This window comes from Anabrus simplex, chromosome 1, assembly GCF_040414725.1.
Source record: "Anabrus simplex isolate iqAnaSimp1 chromosome 1, ASM4041472v1, whole genome shotgun sequence".
Taxonomy (NCBI): Eukaryota; Metazoa; Arthropoda; class Insecta; order Orthoptera; family Tettigoniidae; genus Anabrus; species Anabrus simplex.
This window is the reverse complement of record NC_090265.1, coordinates 613,587,766-613,603,737: the sequence shown is the minus strand read 5'-3', so window position 1 is coordinate 613,603,737 and position 15,972 is coordinate 613,587,766.

Sequence of the window (15,972 nt, the reverse complement as noted above, 5' to 3'; positions counted from 1 at the left end):
GTGCCGAAGTACCTTATTCATATATTAGAAGTAGCAGACATGAAAATAGTGGGAATAATTGCTGGTACAAACAGGTGGGCACTATGGCAGGAGGGTACTAGAAACGAGCATATAAAGGGCTTAGGTGGAAACTCAAAGAATGAAGACTACGTATAAACCGGTTCTGGCAGGAGGATCATGTGTGGTAACTGGAGGAGGATAGGTTACCTAGAAGACTAATGGACTCGTTTCTGGAGGGCAAGAGAAGCAGAGGGAGACCAGGACGACGATGGTTACACTCATATTTTAATGATATAATGATCAAAGGTATAAAACTAAACAGGGCCTCAGAACTATTTACGAACAGAGAATTGTGGAAGAAATCACTTAATTAACAGAGGCTTACAGGCGTTAGTCTTAATGATTATGCATGTTTGTACGTATGCTTAAAATAATGCTTTCTTCATCTGTATACGAAACTCATGAAAAACATTCACTTTACATTGATAGTGACCAAGAGATACAAGGATATCTCAATCTGAAACTGATTTTAAACATACTTTTACAAATAGCGCACCATTAGAATTTTCAAGCTCATGAAATGGACAGTCCGGAGATAAACAGATCTCTTTATATTGCACCCGTCCACCTCCCGAGTCCCAGACTAGCATTTATCTCAGGGGTGTCGGTTCATTATTTTAAGTCCACGAATATATAAATATAGAGGCATAATAGAACACGGGAATGAACGGAGCAATTAAAATTAAAATGGGGAAAGCTCGATTGTAAACTTGAATTTAAGGACTCCATGATAGGGCTAGGAAGTTGCAGTTAACTTTAAAAAGGGTATCATCTAACTACAATAAAAAGATTATGACAATGGTTTCCTTTGAAATAATTGCCAGAAGGAGCAGTTTATTACGCCATCCGACGTATGAAACTTTGATACATTTGGCAATGATATTTAAATTTCCATACATGTTACATTAACAAATCACTTGCTATACCGCAAGTGGTATCAATATGTTGCTGGGTTGCTTCTAAAAGAAATTACAATTGGAGTATAACTTATGGATCGATTCCATTTGAATCAAACCGTTGTTCAAGGATATAGCTTCCTTCTATCGGGAGCCCGAGCATAACCCATGTTACGGTCGGCTTCTCGATTTAACTAAGATGACGTACCCCGGCTATATACATTTTTCCGAGACCGGTACTCGGACTGGGTAATGTTTCTCGTGAATTACGAAAAATGGATTACACGGACTGTTCCTATCTTACGATGTCCAGCTGATGCCATACCACTGAATTAGCATTTATATTTTATTTACACATGATCTGAAATGTTACAAAGTAGCCTCAGTAGACTACTGCCACAGATGAGATAACGAGAAGCGGTGGGAAATACCGTCCTGAAGACCTCCCCTCGCATCGCAAGCGAAGTAAACAAACACACCAAGTATTACCGTAACTCGTCCCGTGCGGAAACCGTATATTAACGAGGTAACAAATGACTATAATATTTATTATTCTTATTATTCAAACATACGAGTAGAGGGATGTTGTCACCAATTAATTAATTCACTATCGTCAGAATATTCATTCATCCCCGAAATTATCATCCTTGAAATTATTATTATTATTATTATTATTATTATTATTATTATTATTATTATTATTATTATTATTATTATTATTATTATTATTATTATTTGAATAGGTGACTCGAGATATTATCATTATTATTAATGTCACTCAAGATTTATTATTACTGAACCGGTCACTTCCGCCACCCTGCATTAAGATATCGGTCGCAATTACAATTATTTCACTGATCAACAAACGACATCATTGCTGTTATTATTATGACAATTATCATTAATCTGACCACGAAGATTTGACATCGTCCTAACATTGTTATTATTATTATCGGTTGCATATTATCATTTAGATTCCCGTTTAACATCTTTATCAACGCTCATTTAATTAAGGCGGTCCAATCCTTTATCTGCAATATTTATTATTATTATTATCACGGCATCATGATTGTCATCACTCGTCATTACAATGATTACAATATCCGATCATTTATGTGGAATCTGAACTCTCATTATCCTTAGATCCGTAGTATCTCGACGAATAGCGCTGATGTATATTTATTTCGTACATGCTGTCACGGGTTCGAATTCTACCCGCTACGTAACTCAGCATTTCTCTGTGACACTGCCCGTACATTTTACACTCATTTCAATATCCTAAGAGTCTCTCGTACGGAATGTATATCCCTTTCTATCTCAATGTTCCTTGATTCATTTATTTCTCACAGAATTATCAACTGACTTATTTATTCACTTCTGACATCGTACGACCTTTTATTATCTGACTGCAGGTTCTTTAAAATTTTTCTATCTCATTTTGATCTACGCCTTAATTCATTCTCCACAAATAATCGTAACATCTTGAAATTATATTTACCAAAAATTGACAATCATGCTTTCGTAATATTAGTCCTACGTGTTCCGGCTGCTGAATTGCAAATTTAAGACACGACATTTATACGTAAAAACATATTGGACCGTAATTTAAACCACACGTTCATTAACATGTACGGATTATTAGCACCGATCTACATTTCAATATTATTAATTTATCAAGCTAAATTACCACACACTTTAATTCCGAATTAAAAACGACCTCCCGTCATTAAATGATTCCCGACAAACTCAACACCTGATCACTTAAATTTTATTATTACGCACTGCTCACTAAAATTTCCAATATCACATGAATCATTATTATTATTAATATCGCTTCTCACAAATTTAACAACTTCGCTTTGAAAATATGAACACACTAATCAACAACAAAACATAACTGGTATGACAAGGCTGGACTTTCCTTCGATGTCATTACATAACTCGTTAAAATGACAAACAGAAAAGCACATATCGGGTCTATTAGACTATGATAACAAAATCAAATGTTAAAAATAAATATTCTTGACTACAAAGAAAATATGAATGCATGCATGACTTAACGTACTACCCTATATCTACAAAATTTACATCTACAACAAACTGAATACATAAAAAGACCCGATTATTTACATTGTTATAATTTAATACTATCCGTGCTACAAATTTAGGATGGGGTCGTTAAGCGACTCATCTTGTTACAGAAGGTAACCAAGTCTAATCAAATTATTCCCATTTTTCCAATCACGCTAACATTTCCCAAATATTATCTACATTTTCGTACTCATCTTAGTTATTGGTAATCCATTGCAGCTTGGCAGATGAGAGGCTCCTTTCGGCCCCTATCCGCCGTATTACTCCTCCATTCTTGATGGCGTAGTTCCACAAATGATTTCCTGGCACATTACCATTTTTACACTAATACCTTAATTATCACAATACTTCACCATTGACAATGTTAACACTGAAAACTTTACTTTTATAAAACAAATTAATACCCTAGACCCAAAAATTTAATATTTTACACTGTTTTAAGCTTCGTCCAATTACCGCACACATGGACATGGACACGTACGACGGTGTGTCGAATTTTACGCCCGTCGCGATTTATGTCGTCCGACGCGATACGCCTGTTTCATACGGCACTCTTGAAGTGTTCACGATAGCGGTGCAATATTCCAAAGTACAGGCTATTATTCCCTCAAAGTACTGTTCGTCACACAGTATGTTATTTACGTACTTATTGCGGTGCAATTTATATTACTCACTCTTACAATGCAATTAATTGACTTCACTATGATATTTATAACTGGCAAACACTGTCGTGCGTTAACTACTTTCAGTTCATGTTGCTTGAGCGCGATCACATTTCATAAGTACTGGCGGATGCTCGCGCCATTAAATGTTGAGTTACTGTACGCCCGACGGATTTAAAGTCAGCTGCGAACGACGGTTCAGCTCCAGAGATTCATTTCAAGTGTGGTGGCGAGTATCCCTTGCGCCCGTATATATGGATGAAGCTTTCCCTCGCGGATTCATGGACGTCGTACCCATGAGGGAGGGGGTGGATTTTTAATATCGGCACTAGCACTCCGAACTGGGCGTTAAAATTTATATCAAATTAATCCACTCCTCTAGCTTATTTGCTGGATTAAATATGAACTCCTGACGATCATAGATTTAGGAGATACGGGTGGATTTAGCTCCTCACATTTCGCGCCTTTGAGAAGCGTCCCTTACAACGTGGTTTTCGTCCAGCCAATGACATTCAAGCTGTCTGGTTTCCAAGAAATCCAGCCTTCAATTTATTTAATTCGCCAATAATTAGCGATTATTTTTCTATACGTGACATCTAATAAGTTCATTACATCGATCCGTATACTCACAATAATTTATTACTGATTACTTTTGAAGTTACGAGAATATCTCATCCATCATTCCTTAAGATGGTATCCCTGAGTCTCCATCTAAATTTTCGTGATTGGCCTGCAAGTGGTCACGTGATTTTAATTTCCACTTGCGATAACCTAGGCTAGCGAATGTCCTCGCAACCACTTTTCCATTCAACCTTTCCTGGAATTCATGACGTCGCGGAAGTTTCTGTCCGCCAAAAATATCCCAGCGCACTACTCATGTTGCAAACTTCCTTTGTGTCAAACTACCCCCTTCTCTTTCTGACCAAGACTTATTTGTGGACTTGTATTTTTCTGGTCGCCAACTAATGGGCTACCCTGCTGTGAAGCAGCTAAATGTGTCGAGCTAATCCGTCAGGCTCCAGTCTGTCGTGTTCCTTAGCTCATATTTCAACACTACACAGATGAAATATTTTCAACTACACTTCTGTATTTCAATAAATGTACTATTTCCCTTCATAAATCAAATCATGATTGACTTTGGGCCTAAGTCACTCGGGTTCAATATAATGCATAGAATTCCACGAGATTTTTAGGAACTGTGGCTGTAAATAACAGAAATGATTTTCCCAAAACCTGTTGCAGATATTATTTTGAATAGACCTTCAATAACGTGAGTATGTTTCAAATTTTAAATTAATTTTACGTTAAGTTCCATTGGATTTGTATCAAAATTTGGAGTATATTACAATGTTCAAAGCAACATTGTGTATGTAGTCTGTGTTTGTTTCTTCTGAGAAAACTTTTGGGTCAGGGAAGTGAAGCAATCTAATCAGGTTTAAAATTACGATCAATTAACCATTGTGATTATTATTCTGACTGAGACTGGATCTTCTGTACGCGGCCTTTAGACATAACGGAATATTCAAATATGAGTATAGATAATGGATTAATTTTAAGTAAAGTGTATTTTCTCCTCAATTTTTCTTTTAAACCAAGTTATTGTAAATGTTTACAGGCATTACTAACGGAGGGACCTTAGAGACCCATAAAGGAAAATTAAATTTAGCTTCACTTATAAATTTACCCGATGTATGGTTTTTTGGCTGAATTATCGGTTTAAAGGGCTCAGAGTTCTATTCCGGGCCAGTTCAGGGATTCATCCAGTTTACTTCTTTATGTCAGGGGATGGGTATTTATGTTTGTCTTAATACACGTTTTTACCAACAAACAACATATTACAATACGAATCATCACAGATACTCGCAATTATGAAAACATCCCTCCACATACGTTTGGCGTCAGGAAAGGGATTCGACTGTAAAACTCGGCTTAAATCACTTGAGTGAAAGACATGATTATGTACTGCAAGCTCTGCAAATGAAGCTAAAACAAATGGCGCACCAGCCACAACAGGCATGGCCCATGAAAGGACCACTGCTCAGCCCGTAAGCCTGCAGATTACGGAATGTCGTGTGATCGGCACGACAAATCATCTCGGCCGTTATTCTTGGCTTTCTAGACCGGGACCGCTATCTCACCGTCAGATAGCTCTTCAATTGTAATCACATAAGCTGAGTGGACCTCGATCGAGCCCTCAGATCCAGGTTAAAATCCCTGGCCGGGAATCGAGCCCGGAGCCTGGGGATAAGAGGCAGGTACGCTGCCCCAACACCGCGGCGCCGACAGTATAAGTTCTCAAAAGTTGTAAAATAGAGCATCTTTCTTTATATGATTACGTACCGTTATCGACGGGGTGGAGGGGATGGGGTTGCATTAAGGCGCATCAGCAACAACTGAATATAAATTTTTTAAGATTGGATTTACATTGCACCGACACAGGTGGGTGTTATGGCGCCGATGGGAAAGGAAAGGGCTAGGAGTGGAAAGGAAACGGCCGTAGCCTTAACTAAGGTACAGCCCCAGCATTTGCCTGATGAACAAATTGGACACCACGAAAAACGCCTTCAGAGCTGCCGGCAGTGGGGTTTGAACCCACTGTCTCCAGAATGCAAGCTCGCAGCTGTGCGCCCCTAACCGCACGGCCAACTCACTCGGTATATATAGTTTATTAATGGTTATAATTAATATAATTAGGTTTTGTTGCTCGAATTATTGTAACTGACGATACATACGTATTTCAGATTTCTTCTATTGAAAAATACTGTTAAAGCACATAAAGATATAAACCAGTGGACAACTTGCTACTCGTACACAAATCCAAACCAAACTCCATGGCGCAACAGCCCCGAAGGGCCATGGCTTACCAAGCGACCGCTGCTCAGACCGAAGGCGTGTACATTGTGAGGTGTCGTGTGGTTAGCAGGACGAATTCTCTCGGCCGTTATTCTTGGCTTTCTAGACCGGGGCCGCCATCTCACCCTCAGCTAGTACTTCCTCAAAAAACAATCACCACCACCACCATCTCACCGTCAGATAACTTCCCAATTGTAATCAGGGGCCGATGACCTTCTATGTTAGCCCCTTAAAACAACAATCATCATCAATTGTAATCATATAGGCTGAGTGGACCTCGAACCAACCGTCAGATCTAGGTAAAGATCCCTGACCTGGCTGGGAATCTGGCGCGGGGCCTCCGGGTAAAAGGCAGGCACGCTACCCCTATACCGTTGGGCCGGAGACAACTCGTACACAATGATGTAAAATGAGTATTATACCTCGTTGTCTTAATTTTAAAGAAATATTTTTTTATTGGATACAAAACTGAAATATACCAAAATTTCGCTAAACAATACGAAAGTTCTGTTGTGGTGCTGATACCTTCAACAATGTTTAAGTAATGCAAAATTCATCATCATATATCATAGCGTTTGAGATTCAGATTTACTGCCTTGCACCTTTCCAGGCTTATATTTATTGGAAGTCATGTGTTGCTGGAAATATAAATAGAGGTAATTTCGTTTAAGAGCAGTGGTGATTTCATCAGCTGATGTTCTGTACCTCGCACTGCAATCCACTCTGCACCTTTCTGGCAGTGAGAGCGCACATCCTCTCTCGTATATTCTTCCCCCCACACTAGGTCGGTTAATCTCGCAACCCTTTCAGTAAACGAAGCTAAAAACTTCTACCATCAGCGTTCTAGACGCTTTCTTGCTCTGCCTTGTGGTGCGTTGGCAGTTTTCCCTTCCTGTATATGCTGACCCCTCATACGGCTTCTTCCAGATCGATTACTTTATTTGCATAATGCTGGCTGACAGAACATCGCCGCTGTTTGTTAATGAGTAGATAGTATGCCCGTAAATATAACATCCGTGTCTGTCTGTGATAATCGTGATAAGGCAGAGTAAATTTCAGCTGCAGACAGGGAAGATATTCCATCTACGTATGTGAATGTGAAGGGCCGTAGAAAGAACTTTCTTGAATTAACACTTTGTTTACTGAATTACCTATCAATTATGTTTTTCTGAACAAAATTTTAATATGGTTTACTGGCATATTGATTTAGATATACATTCATGTATGAAACCGTAAATATGCGAAATATTAGTAATTTCGGCATAAATGTAACTTGGGACTTTAAAGTCCCGACAGTGTTAACGGGAACATTTTAATGGTGCATATCAATAACAAACTACTTCTCTGTCATGATAGCCCAAAAGGAATTGTAAGCTTAAAAATGAGTAAATTTTATCTGACCGTGGTGTCCGGCTCCATGTCTAAATGGCATGCTAGTTTCTTCCAGGTTCAATTCCCGGCCAGGTCGAGGTTAATAACTTCCACCTCCCCTGGCTTGGGGGCTGGGTATTGTGCCGTCTACATCATTAGAATTCATTTTAGGTAAGGTCCTATCGTCTTGTACGCGCAGGTCGTCTGTACGGAGTCAACTCGAAAGACTTGCACCAGGCCTCTGCTGAGGCCACGCGCTATTATTATTATTATTATTATTATTATTATTATTAATAATTTATCCTTCCTCAAGTGACTGATGTTGCCAAACCGACAAAAAATGTCATACAATATAAATTTAGCACAGAGTACAGAGTAAAATATAATTATTCGATTGATAATGTACAGAAAACAAGGAACCAGCAGATACATTACCCTAATTGATTTAAATGCCGGCCCCGCGGTGTAGGGGTAGCGTGCCTGCCTCTTACCCGGAGGTCCCGGGTTCGATTCCCGGCCACGTCAGGGATTTTTACCTGGACCTGCGGGCTGGTTCGAGGTCCACTCAGCCTACGTGATTAAAATTGAGGAGCTATCTGACGGTGAGATAGCGGCCCCGGTTTAGAAAGCCAAGAATAACGGCCGAGAGGATTCGTCGTGCTGTCCACACGACACTTCGTAATCTGCAAGCCTACAGGCTGAGCAGCGGTCGCTTGGTAGGCCAAGGTCCTTCAAGAGCTATAGAGCCATGGGGTTGGGTTTGGTTTGGTATTGGTAAATTGATTTAAATAAATGGATTGAGCGTAGAGGTGATATCTCATAATCGCTATCAACGCTTTCAATGTTTGTATGTCCCAGCTCACGATGGTCTCATTCGGTACACCAAAGCGTCGTAAGTACGTGACCAATAGTTTAGGAATGGTGCTCCTTGCACCCTGCATGAGCACTATGAACTCGATGTCCTCAAGGTTATACTTATTGAGGTAATATGAAATGGTTGGTGAATATATCCTCTTTTCTTCTTCATCGTCTTCAACGGGCTGTTCTACATCTCCTTTAAATCTGACAGTCGGGTCGAGAGTGAAACCTTTTATTGCTCCCGGGTTTGAAGGCAACCATGTCGATTCGTCCAGATACCCTTTACCACGTAGCGTATCGGCCAAGGAAGACCGGAAATTATGGTGTCTGGCGTTCCGTAGGCATTCGCCGTATGGGCAAGACTTTAAGACATGTGCCAAGGATTGAATCTCACCACACCTTCCGCAGTGGTTGCCGTCTTTGAATCTTCCTGGTATGGTGCGCACAGGAGCTACATTTGCTGTCATTTTGAGAGCATCTTCCCACTCGCTGCTTGTGATCCACCGATTGGCTGGAATAAACTCTTGATATAGGCATACGCCTTTGCCTTTCTGGTTTAAAAGACTCCATTTTTCATATTCTTGGTCTCTGAGAGGTCTCCTGAGTTTAATGGTGTCCAACAGGCCGTCACGTGTCTGCATTTTAACAGCATTTTCGGCGAGACATTCGATGTTAAGGATGGACGCGCAGTGAGCAATTTCACCTTAGAAGTTTCTCGTTTGATTCAATGTTCTTATTTCAGCTTTGCAGAGGATATTACAGCTATTGATCTGCTATAGAGCTGCTTCCCACTTTGCATGAGAAAGGCCCATATCTTTAACCGCTTTGGTAGAATAGATCATTGCGTCTTGTGTGTCAGTTGGAAGTGATAAAATCTCCTTGAGAGTACTCATAATTATTTTATCGGCATCATCTAAAAATCGTTGGGGGAATATTTTCTAGTGGGGTGGAAATGAACTGATATATAGCAATGTGCGACACAAGGATGAATTATGTTGTTTACTTTTTGATCAGGATGTAACCAAGGAGAAGTTTCCATGGCCTTTAGTTTATCTTGCAGTAATGTGATAGATTGCTTGGGATCAAATACAATAGTGTCAGTGAAGTTAACTCCCAGGTACTTAATGCATTCAGATCCGGAAATGCACCTTATAGGTGTTACGTTTGATATGCATAGGTTCCCGCTGCTGATTTTTCCTTTATTAACCATCCAGTACACGAGCCGCGGCTTTTTGACCGCAGATTAGGGATGACAGGAGATTGTATAAGGAGGTCGTCCATATAGTGAAAGGTATAGAGGTACCAATAATGACAGAATGCAACAGCAAGGGAACAATATTAGGCGCAAATGTTAGCAAAACATGTATAGAAGTTTACAAACATAAAGCTTTAAGAGGAAAAATGACGAAAATAAATGTATTTTGTGTAATTCACATATGGAAGTGGCACATCTGATTAAGGACTGTAATGAAACGATAAATGTTGAGAGAAATGTATAGATGGGGGAGAGTTGGATACAATTCTAAATGAACAGGAACCTTACACACTTACTAAGCTATTACACAGAGAATGGAAGGAACTTGGAAAAACAGCAACATTAATTAATATTATTACAGGTATTTGGGAAAAAATGTAAAGAATTTAGAGAAAATTGCATGTAGTTAAGGAAGAGGTATCCTGGACTGTGTAACTATGTCAAAATCCAGGAAATACCTCATAAGGATAAACTTGTATACTTTCAAAGGTTTACCAAAGTGACTATTGAAAAATATGTCTGTAGTAGTAAATTATAATTGAATTAGGTATCATGAGAGTTTGTTAGTTGGATGAAGTGCTTTACATTTCGGAATCGAACAAAACCAGTGGCATACGATAGCGATGGGTGGGATGATCGGACGGTCTCTCCCCCATGTCGGTGGTTATCCGTGACTGGGGGAGGAGAATATCTGTTCTTTGTTTACATCGCTCACTTCTTATCTTAGTTCGGGCCTCTCCCTTCCGGTCTATAACAACACTTAATCTTCAGTTCACTGTCTGCCGGCTCTAGGGTTATTTTTGTTACTGTCATATGTCCTTTCCGTAATTAATAAATCTGGTTGCATGTGAGTGCAATGGTTGTGGTGGGTGGAAGTTCTCCACCCCCTCTCGGTTGGCGGTTATGCGTGACTGGGGTCCGGGGGTTTCTGTTCGCGATTTTCGTTCGGTCATACGTGGTAAAAGTAAGCATCGTATGATAAGGATTTATCATATGTATGTGGTATGCAACTTTTTTAACGAATCTTGTTTTTGTTTGTTTGTTTGTTTGCAGTACGTTCAATTGTAATGTTTATGATTACAATAAACGAATACTCTCTCCCCAGGTGGTGGTTATCCGTGACTAGTAGAGAAGTGTATTCATTCATTCATTCATTCATTCATTCATAGTCATCTCACCAGTTTCGCCTTCCACCTTATCTTAGTTCGGACCTCTCCCTTCCGGTCTATTACAACACTTAACCTTCAGTTCACTATCTGCCGGGTCTAGGGATATTTTTGTTACTGTGCGGTGCTTTCAAGCGTCCGACTCATTGGCTGAATGGACAGCGTTGAGGCCTTCGGTTCAAACGGTCCCGAGTTCATTTCCTGACCGGATCGGGGATTTAAATCCCATGTGATTAATCCTTCTGGCCCGGGGACTGGGTGTTTATGTTTGTCCCAACACTTTCGTCTTCATAGACAACACACGACACTACCAACCACCAAAGAAACACGCAATAGTAATTACATCCCTCCATGTAGGGTTGCGTCAGGAAGGGCATCCGGGCGTAAAACAGAGCCAAATCCACATGCACGACATAGTTCGCATCCGCGATCCCACAGATGTGGGAAAATTGGTGGTAGAAGAAGAAGCGAAGCTTTAAACTTCGTGCGTGTAGTAGTGTGCTTCGTTGTGACGGTCAGCTGGGTTGTGCGCTTTGAAGTTTCAGTGACCTTTGCATTCTTATATTTCATATGGTTGTGCCCTGAAACGGATCCAGAAGAAGTGGAAAGAATGTAGACAGAACGAAGCATTAGCGAGAGACCAATTTGCTGCCAGAAAGAGACGTTTTCACGAAGACAACGAAGATGAGAGTGAAATGTTATCTTCAGAAGAGGAGGAAGACAAAGCCAACAATGTCACAGAAGAGAGTGAACATGACAAGGAGACGGAACTTTCGGCTGATACTGAAGAAGAACATGGAACTGAGGATAACTTGAAAAGACTTGAACTCCCTCCTTGCCCACCTCAGTATACTGGAGAGACATGCTATCTAAATGAAACATATACTGCAGCGCTTATCGGTAGAGCCCTGCGCGGATAAATAAAATAATATCCTTCATCCGCACCCGCATCCGTATCCGTGAACGGTTGTCCGCATTCGCGAATTGTTATCCGCGAATATTGTAAATATTTAACTACAGTATATTACTCCCAAGGTTATGGAACGGAGAGATTTATTAACGTAACACAATAGGCCTGACACCTAGCACCAGGACCGCTACAGTCACAGGTTTATGAGGCATTTTCTCTTGCGACAACCATTAACGTATTGACTTTTGTTCCTTCCTTCCATTAATTGCGGGCAGGAGCCAGTTAGGCTTAAGTCAGATTCACGGCTGTAGGATCTCAAGGCTCTTTGTATATCACTATTCTCGCATACCAATTCAAGGGTCGCCTAACCACAAGCAAAAACAAGAGTAGGCCTATACCTGAGTGAAAATCAATAAACGTCATTATTTAGAAATTACGCGCAAAAATTATCCGCACTGCCATACAGCTTGTATCCGCATCCGTGCAAGCCTACACTTATCGGGGCCGAGTGAGGAGACACAACATCGTAACACACATTCCTGGGCCGAAAGATATGGCTCGAGATGTTTCATCTTCTGTAGAAGCATGGAAATTATTTTTTCCTGACAGTATGATGGATAAAATTGTACATTATACAAATATTTGGATAGAAAATCAACAGGGAAACTACAGTAGACCACGTGATGCATCAAACACACGTATCATGGAAGTCGAAACTTTGATTGGTTTATTATATTTAGCTGGGGTACTGAAGTCATCCCATCAGAACTTGAGAGATAAATGGGCGCGAGATGGAAGTGGGGTTGAGCTTTACCGCATGACTATGGGCATAAATAGATTTCGGTTTTTACTCCGACCGCTTCCGTAGCGTAACGGTTAGCGTTATCAGCTGCCGTCTTCGAGAGCCCGAGTTTGGTTCCCGGTACTGCCAGAAATTTAAGAATGTCAGGAGGGCTGGAATGTGGTTGAAATGGTACACGCAGTTCACCTCCACTGGCGGTGTGCCTTAAAAGAGCTGCACCACCTCGGGATGAGGATACGAGTTTACATTTTAGTTTGTACTCCGAGCTTTACGGTGTAACTGTATTACTGATAGAAGAGAAGAGAAAGACAGAGTGTTGATAGACTCGCAGCTATCAGGGAAATATTCTAGGATTTCGTTGACCGTTGCAAAACGAACAATTCTTTGAGTGAATATGTAACGATCGATGAAATGTTGGATGCGTTTCGTGGTAAATATCTCTTCCGACAATACATTGCTAATAAGCCTGCAAAATATGAACTGAAAATATTCGCCCTAACAGATTCCAGAACATTCTACACTCAGAATATGGAAATATATCCCGGGAAACAACAAGAAGCAATAGTGGCAACGATGTGGTTCAAAGGCTTATTCAGCCAATTTGTGGATCAGGACTAAACAGGGACTCTATGAAAACAAAGGGGAAATTCTTATCCTCTTTGTACAAGCCAAAGACAGGCCACCTCAAAACAGTTTGTTTGTTTTTGGAAACGTAGCAACTCTGCTATCATATGTGCCTAGGAAGAACAAGGTGGTTTTTAACTGTCAACTGTGCACAATAGTGATGAGATTGACGAAGAAACTGATGATGCTCGAAAAACAGAAGTGCTCACGTTTAATAATCTCACAAATGGAGGAGTCAACGTGGTTGAAAAACTAAAAAGTACATATTCTGTTTCACGCCTAAGTCAACGGTGGCTTCTAGCCCTGTTCTACACACTTATAATGTAGGAGGGATCAACAGCTTCATCATTCTGCAATAAAAGTGTGATATGACTAGACGTACATTTCTGAAAACCCTTCCACCTGATTTGTGCAACAAATATCTATAGAATCGCCTCAGTCTAGACTTTATCCCCCGGGGAATGAATCAGAGACTTCAGGACTTACTTCGACCGTAGCTGGTTCAGAAGCGACCTGATGATGCAACTTTTTGACAGGACAAAAACCGGAAAACGAAGACTACTTGCGCAACATGATTACACTTTAAATGCCGGGAACTTAATCTCTTCACTTGTACGGATTGCAGTTTGGAAGGAGAAGAAAATGATTACACTGACTTATAATTAGTATGAATTAAGAAGTTGTCACTGATATGAAACAGACTCGAAGCGGTTATAAAGTGTATAAATAGAGAGTATTTTTTGCAACAGTATACTGGATATTTGCGTTTTGTAGCTGAAAAAACTGAATGGACCAGCATATATTTGCCGAAGGTTTATTGTACATATCTACTTGTATTATGTATTTTTCTAAGTTTCGTGTAATTACAGTCTATATTAATGCTGCCTTTAGTGAAAAAATATGACTTTAAATAACTACAAATGTGATAACATTTGCGACGTGTTTCATTGATGATTACTTATATCTTATGAGTATAAATAAATGGCTATGTACCTTACTTTCAAGGAAATAAATGTAGAAACAACAAAATCAAGCATTAATGTGATTTTAAAAATGCTACCATAATAATACTACGAAACATAAATTGCGGTCCTTTCCGCCGCGAGCGTGTACTAACTTTAAACTACCCCACGTATGTTCTAGAGGTTTAATGTCGATAGTTATTGATGTGTTTGCGTTTATTTTCAACCCTAGTTCCTGAAATCTCTCAATAGCAAAGTTAGTGATTTCGAGAGCTGACTGGTTGTTTTTCCTATTATTACAGTGTCATAAGCAAAGCCCAGAATTTTCATTGGAGTTAACTCATCACCCATAACGTATCCACATTCATTAGATTCGTTGTTTACACTGAGTTATCTAAATATGTGGTCAATAGCATTATTATATAAGATATATGACAATGGAAAACCTTGCATTACACCACAACGCAAAATGATATGTTTAGTCCTTCTCAGATTGACCTGGATTATTTTCTTGCAGTTTTCAAATTATTCTTGTTGACTGAGAGGTGCATTCGGAAGAACTGAGAGTATGTTTCAGATGTAAGTGGCCAACATTGTCAAAGGCTTTACTTCTGTCGAGGAAAATCAGGGTAACGTCATGCTTTCGAAGTTTAGCGTGTTGAAGGATGGATCTCTGAATGGCAGTGTTAATGAGACAACCGGGTGACCTAGTGAAACCGCTCTGATGCTCACCGAAATGCACAAAACCACAACCTGGTCTTAAAACCCCTTTCAATAATGCGTCGTAATATGAAACCTATAATTATAGGTCTCCAGTTTGACGGATTTAGCTCGTCTCCTCCTTTGAACAGCAAGACTGTACGAGTCTGATGGAAAAGTGTTGGTACGAACGCGGTATTTAACATTATCGTAGCGATATTTGCAAATATTTTAGATACTAGGTTGTCCTTGGCTACTCGGACTAGAACGTTGTCACTACCGGGTGCTCTGTCAACTGTTATTTTACTTGTCGCATAAATTACCTCTTCCTTGCTTATCTCTGTCTCATAAGATTCATTGAGTGCTATCCGCCGCGCTTCATTCATGCATTCCGGATACTCCTCCCGTAGGCAGTTATTGGGATTATTATTATTAATATTATTATTATCTTCTGACTGTGGTAGTAACAGTACTAGTAACTGTAGTAGTAATTATTTAGCCCTATTCCAGAAGCTGATTGGTTAGATATGGATTGCCATTCTTATGGAGTCTGCAATAAAAATCCTTTCTTGCTTTTCAGCATTATAGATCTCTACAGAAATCGCCTCCTCACTATCATTACTAAATTCTCTGGGAGTACCTATGTCCTCAGGTATATTTTCTAGCTCATATACTACATCAGTTACTTTGAAGCATTTTCTTCGGGAGCCATAATGCTGAAAAGTAAGAAAGGATTTTTACTGCGGATTTTGTAATAGTAGTA